The sequence below is a fragment of the Trichechus manatus genome, unplaced genomic scaffold (assembly GCF_000243295.1).
Source record: "Trichechus manatus latirostris isolate Lorelei unplaced genomic scaffold, TriManLat1.0 scaffold00265, whole genome shotgun sequence".
Taxonomy (NCBI): Eukaryota; Metazoa; Chordata; class Mammalia; order Sirenia; family Trichechidae; genus Trichechus; species Trichechus manatus.
In genome coordinates, this window is record NW_004444201.1 from 865,721 (window position 1) to 873,318 (window position 7,598).

A 7,598-nucleotide genomic window follows, 5' to 3' on the forward strand; every position below is an offset into this window, starting at 1 on the left:
GGGATTGGACTGTACTGTGGGACATAAAGTGATACTTGTGAGGAATTTGCCTCTTAGCTCAAGTAGATACAAGAGACTAAATGGGCAGCTTCTGTCCAGAGGTGAGATGGGAAGGCAGAGAGGATTAGGAGCTGGTTGAATGGACATGGGAAATCAGGGGTGGAAAGGAGGAGTGTGCTGTCACAGTACGGGGAAAGGAATTAGAGTCACATACCAATGTACATATAAATCTTCGTAGGGGAAAAAATAAAAAAAAAGAATGACTGACTTGTGGTCCAACTTGGGGATTGGTTGGTTTTGCCATCCTGCTAGGCTTATATAAGAGCCACGCTCACAGATGTTCAGGGAACCTCACTACCATCAGGAAGAGTCTGGAGTGGAGCATGTCCTTTGGGCCCAGGTTCCCTGCCCTGAGAACCTCCTAGATCCAGAAGAGGATCTGTAACACTGAAGATAGCACAAAGCAGAGGCAAGCACAGCAGAGCTGAGTGACAGAAACGGCAGCAGTAGTATGAGTGATGAGAATCACAAAACTGGCCAATGGCTGTGGTGGTGTCATCTAGTGCTGCTCTAACAGAAATACCACAAGTGGATGGCTTTAACAAAGAAAAGTTTATTCTCTCACCATCCAGTAGGGTACAAGTCCAAATTCAGGGCATCAGCTCCAAAGGAACGCTTTCTCTGTCAGCTCTGGAGGAAGGTCTGTGTTATCAATCTTTCTTTGGTCTGGGAGCTTCTCTGCGCAGGAATCTCAGGTCCAAAGGATGCGCTCTGCTCCCGGCACTGCTTTCTTGGTGGTATGAGGTTCCCAAGTGTCTCTGCTCGCTTCTCTCTTTTGTATCTCAAAAGAGATTGCATTAAGACACTATCTAATCTTGTCAACCTCATCAGTATAACCTCATCACAGTGATAGAATTTACAACACATAAGTAGATCACATATAATCTCATCATAGTGATAGTTTACAACACATAAGGAAATCACATCAGATTACACAATCATACAACACTGGGAATCATGACCCAGCCAAGCTGACAGATATTTTTGGGGGACACAACTCAAACCATGACACTCCACCCTTTGGCCCCCCCAAATTTATGTCCTTGTAACACATAAAATATACTCATCTCGTCTTATCACAGCAAAAGTCTTCACTCCAAGTCCAAAATCCAAAAATTCCTCTTCATCTGTGAAATCTAGAATACAAGTTATCTTCTTCCAAAGGTTCAATAGCAGAACAGGCACCAGCTAGACATTTCCATTACAAATGGGAGAAATTGCAGGGAAAGAAAGAATAACAAGCACCAAGCAAGTTAGCAGAACACATTACATTAGCCCTCAAGGCTTGAAAACAATCCTCTGTTCTCTGAGACCATTTATACAATAGCCCTGCACTCCAGACTCCAAGCATTGGCCACAGTCTCCCGATTCTGAGTGGAGGCCCCTCAGCCCTGGGCTTCAGCTCTGCCTTCCAGGCCCACTGGGACGGCAACTCTGCTCCCTCAGCTTTAGGCGAACCATTCTCCTAGTCCATCGGAGTGACAACTCCATCCCTAGAAACACCAGGGGCCATGGCTCCACCCTTTGAAACCCCAGAGGTTTCGGCCATACCGTTTGAGACTGAGACAGCTCGGCTTCTTGTGTTCCTTGTCTCTTCAGCTTCTGCTTCCTGTGGCCTCTCAGCCATCGGGCCTCATGCCCACATCTGCCCTGCTGGGGCAAGTGTTCCAAAGCTCTGTACCTCCACCGATTAAGTGCCTGGAGACACCCCACTCCACCAGGAAGCCTCCTTCACACACTCAGCTCCCTTGCTCCGTGGGTCGGCAAGCCTAGCTCCACCAATAAGTGCCCAGAGGCACCCCACTCCGCCAGGAAGCCTCACGCACAGGCACACAGCTCTCTCGCTCCATGGGTTGGCTCCAGCTTCGTCTCACACTGGTCTCTTCGTTCTGCTACTGTTGGTTCTCTGCTGTTGCTGGTCCTCTGCCACTGCCACTCATCTATCCATTCACAGTTTCAAAACCACTTCCACATTTTAGATATCTGTTATAGCAGCACCCCACTCCCGCTACCAAATTCTGTCTTAGTCATCTAGTGCTGCTCTAACAGAAAAAGTAATACCACAAGTGGATGGCTTTAACAAAGAAAAGTTTATTCTCTCACAGTCCAGTAGGCTACAAGTCCAAATTCAGGGCATTAGCTCCAAGGGAATGCTTTCTCTGTCAGCTCTGGAGAAAGGTCCATGTCATCAATTTTCTTTGGTCTGGGAGTTTCTCTGCACAGGAACCTCAGGCCCAAAGGACGCACTCTACTCCCGGCTCTGCTTTCTTGGTGGTATGAGGTTCCCATGTGTCTCTGCTTGCTTCTCTCTTTTATATCTCAAAAGAGATTGCATTAGACACTACCTAATCTTGTCAACCTCATCAGTATAACCTCATCACAGTGATAGAGTTTACAACACATAAGGAAATCACATCAGATTACTCAATCATACAACACTGGGAATCACGACCCAGCCAAGCTAACAGATATTTTGGGGGGACACAAATCAATCCATGACAGGTGGGCTTGCCAGCCCATGGAGAGAGAGAAAGAGCTGAGCACCTTCAGGCAGGAGGTTTGCTGGCAGAGCAGAGTATCTTCGGGCATTTGTCAGTGAGGCTAAAAGAGCTGTAACATTTGCCCGAGCAGGGTAGAGGCCTGGAGGGCCTTAAGCTGGGCAAAGACCAAGAGGGACCAGTGGCGGAGGTTAAGAGGGGCCCGGCAGAATGGCCCGGGAAGGGACCCAGTGGCAGAGCCAGCAGTGATGGCAAAAGCTGCTGCTAGGAGGGGAGCAGCAAAGCAGGCTGGTACACTGGTCATGAGTTGGGCCAGTCAGCAGTGGAGAGGCCAACGGTGGGGAGGCTGATGGTAGAGAAGGGTGCATGCACAGCCAAGAAGGGCACATGCACAGCCAAGAGAAGGGCCTGCCTGCAGGCATGACCCAGAGAAGTGCCCTTGGCTCACATGGCCAACAAGGAGCTTAGAGCCGTCCTGGTTGGAAGCTGTCCTGAAGTTGATCCTAATCCCGAATTGTAGCCTGTAACTTCCCTAATAAATCACACTACTGTGAGTATGGTCTATGAGTTCTGTGTGGCCACTACACTGAATTATTGAACCCAGCAGAGAAGTAGAGAGTGCCATGGGCTGGCATCAGAAATGGTAAAAAAAGTTGAAGAGCAGAGGTATGTCTGACCTCCACCTTATAGGAACGAATTTTGTGCTGATCTTGATTCTTATCCCTCATAGATGTAGATGAGTTCTGACACTACAGAACAGGACCTGTAGGAAGGTGCATGGTGAGCATGGCTGGCAGAGAGTGTGCTCTTCCTTCTCCAGCCAGAACCAGGGGAAACATGTGTGCTGGGCCCCAGGAGAGGGCAGGGGAGCGAACCTGGGGGATAACAGCCTACCAGACCCGGTGGCAGGCCTATGCATGCATTCTCACATTTAGCTGCCTAGTTTGCTTGTTTATTTGACCTGTTTCAAAATTGAAAACGTAATATATGCTCATGTCAAAACACTCAAAAGGATAGACCCTGACAAGGAAAAGTAAGTTCCTTCCCAACCCAAGCCCAAGCCTCTCCTCAGAGATATCTACTATTAACAGTTTCTTGCATGCAACCTTCCAGAATTGTTCTGTGCTTGTGAATTATTTACATGGATGTGCAGGACTATTTTCTAAACAAAAGGGCTCACACTTCACATGTTATTTGCAACTTGCTCATTTCTCTGTACAGCTCCTTCATGCTCTGTAACAGCTGCAGGACATTTCACTGGATGGCTGAGCCATCACATGCAGGGCAGCTCCCCTGGTGCAGGACTCTGAGATATTTTCCAGCCTCTTATAACTACAAACGTTCCTGAAATGAGTATTCTTGGGCAAGGGTCTTTACTCCAACATGGGACTGTATATGAAGGATAAGCTCTTAAAAAAGTGGATATGCTGGGTCAAGGTTTATATACATTTTAAATTTAGAGAGACATAACAGAGTGCTCTCAGAGGAGGCTGGCTGGATGTCAGCGAAAAAGGTGAAGTAAGGACCTCCAAAAATTCTCTCCTCCAAAAAAGCAACAAGAAAACTAGAAAAATTGTCACAATCAATATTTTTGGGACTCCGGAAATTAACCAAAGGCTTGCAGCTATCTTGGGAGAATATTCACACACACACAAAAAACCCTGATTCTCAGTAAGAACTGTGAGCTTTGTGGCACTTTAACTTGCCCTATTCCTATCCCCCACTCCCTAGCTCTCCAATAGGCTTGAAAAATAAGACTTCACTTTGCAGTAAAAACCAGTATACCCTGGTAGTCACTGGAAGGAGGAGAACAGGGCTGGAGTCCTTTCAAAGCCTCATTCCCCCCAAAATTGCAAGGATGTCTTTATTTGACCTAACTCAGAGCTGAACCAGATCAAAAAGCCGATTCCCCACACAAGGAGAGCATCTTAAAAAGCAGCATGTCTGGAGGCCAAGATGGCCGAATAGACAGACGCATCCTGTGGTCCCTCTTACAACAAAGACCCGAAAAAACAAGTGAATCATTATACATGACAATCTAGGAGCCCTGAATATCAAAGACAAAGTTGAGGAACTGGACTGAGTGGCAGGAGAAGAGAGAGAGATGCTTCAGAAACAGGGAAGAAGTGCCAGGCCTGACCTAGCTGGCACCCTGCAGGCTGGAACCTTTGGGGCACATGGGCTGAGGCTAGCAGTAGTGCTTGGGGTGTGTTTTTACCATGTTGGGAGAAACCAAGTGCTGGAGAGTCTGCATAAGCCTCCAGAGCCAGAGGGAAGCAGCGCTGGATCTGTGAAAGTTAAGTGCAAGCATCTAACCTAGCGTGTAGGATCAAAATAACCCTTACCCTCCTCTGGGAAATGCCTCCCTTCCCCTCACCTGCCCGCTTCCCACTCTGCTCTATTGCCAGACCGGCAGAGTTCAGTGACTGCCACGCTCCCTGGGCCAGAAGTGGGACCCCTCACATCAAGCCAGTCTCCTGGCTTTGGGGAGAGAACAAATAAACAAACGAACAAAGAAAAGAGGAAACCACCAGCTCCCCTAAGCTGGGCCCCCAGGGCTAACCACACCCAAAACAGTCTCCCTGCTTTAAAAAACTGCCACAATCCCTAAGCAGGGCACTCAGGGCAGGCACTGCCTCTTTGCCTAGGCACAGGCATAAGGAGTCCACAGATTTTGAATGCCTTTCACCCCTGCCTAGACCTGTGTGGGCCCATTCAAGAGCATAGGCCCTCATTAGCATAGTACAGCAGGGTATATACCTGAAGCCTATTTTAAGGGGGAGTGGCAGATTCATCACATTTGACACCACTCTGCCCATTAAGCAAGGTCCTTACCCAGCCACATCAGGGGCCTGAGGATTGGTGGCTTCGCCCACTACAATAGCCAGCCATGACAGGGGTCCGAGAATAAGTGATGTCTCCCAGTCCTTATACTCAACAGCACTGGGTGCCCAAAGTCCATCTGCAAAATCCACCCACCCATGTGCTTTAGGGGACAGGGACACGCCTTTCACCTAGGCACTCAGGGGCAGCCGTCAGCCCGCTACTTTGCTCAGCACATAACCCACTACTGCAGCCAGATCTTATGCCTGCTCCAATCACCGCTATGTAGCCCTGCCCATTTGGGACAGCAGGTGAGACCCTGCACCACACACTTGGTGACCAATGAGCTGGCCACCTGAGCTGAATCCACACAAGAAAAGTAAACATACTCCCGGGCTCACATGCCTACTAACAGCTCTAACCACCTAATGACAGGACATGAGGGTTTCAAAGATGCCAATAATCAAAGTAGCTCACACGTACAGCCTATTTCGGCATATCAAAACAAAACAAGAAGTTAGGACACAGTAAACAAACATACAATAAATAAATATACTAACTTACTGATGGCTTAGAGACAGCAGTCAATATCAAATCACATAAAGAGGCAGATCATGATGCTCCAGCAAGTCGCCAAAGCAAAGAACCAGGAAACCTGCTGGAGGAAGAGAAGGTCTTGGAATTACCAGAGGTAGAATTCAAAAGATTAATATACAAAGCTCTTCAAGAGATCAGGAAGGAGATCACGCAAAATGTAGAACAAGCCAAGGAACATACAGACAAAACAACAGAGGCATTTAAGAGGGTTATACAAGAGCAAAATGACAAATTTAACAGCCTGCTAGAATCCATAGAGAAACAACAAATATAAATTCAAAAGATTAACAGTAAAATTTCAGAATTAGACAACTCAGTAGAAAGTCATAGGAGCAGAACTGAGGCAATGGAAGTCAGAATTAGCGAGATTGAAGATAAAGCACTTGACACTAATTTATGTGAGGAAAAATCCGATAAAAGAATTTAAAAAAATGAAGAAATCCTATGAATTATGTGGGATTCTATCAAGAAGAATAACCTACGAGTGATTGGGATACAAGAACAAGGGGGATACTAGAAAATACAGAGAAAATTGTTGAAGATTTGTTAGCAGAAAACTTCCCTGATATCATGAAAGACGAGAAGATATCTATCCAAGAAGCTCATCAAACCCCACACAGGGTAGATCCCAAAAGAAAGTCACTAAGACATATCGTAATCAAGCTTGCAAAAACCAAAGATAAAGAGAGAATTTTAAGAGCAGCTAGGGATAAACAAAAAGTCGCCTACAAAGGAAAGTCAATAAGACTAAGCTCTGACTACTCAGCAGAAACCATGCAGGCAAGAAGGCAATGGGATGACATATATAAAGCCTTGAAGGAAAAAAATTGCCAGCCAAGAATTATATATCCAGCAAAACTGTCTCTCAAATACGAAGATGAAATAAGGGCATTTCAAGATAAACAGAAGTTTAGGGAATTTGTAAAAACCAAACCAAAATTACCAGAAATACTAGAGAGAGTTCTCCAGTTAGAGAATCAATAATGTCAGATAACAAGCCAAGACTAGAACACAGGACAGAACAACTCAGATAGGGAAGTCACAAAAACAAGTCAAGGCTAAAACACTGAAAATGGGGAAACAGAGACATCAATATGTAAAAGACGACAACATGAAAACAAAAAAGAGGGACAAAATAGTGTAGTCATAGAACTTGCATATGAAAAGGAAGTTAAGGTGATAACAAGAAATAAAAGATTGGCTTAAACTTAGAAAAACAGAGGTAAATTTTAAGGTAACCACAAAGGAAACTAACAAACCTACACTTCAAAATAAAAAAGAAGAAAAACATAAAGACTCAGCAAATACATCAACAACAATGAAAAAGATGAAAAGAAAATACATAAAGAAAAATGACTCAGCACAGAAAATTAAGTGGAACAAAGAAACTGTCAATACCACAAAAAAACGTCAAAATGACAGCACTAAACTCATACCTATCAATAATTACACTGAACATAAATGGACTAAATGCACCAATAAAGAGACAGAGAGTGGCAGAGTGGATTAAAAAAAAAGATCTATCTATATGCTGCCTACAAGAGACACACCTTAGACTTAAGACACAAACTAAAACTCAAAGGATGGAAAAAAATATATCAAGCAAACAACACTCAAAAA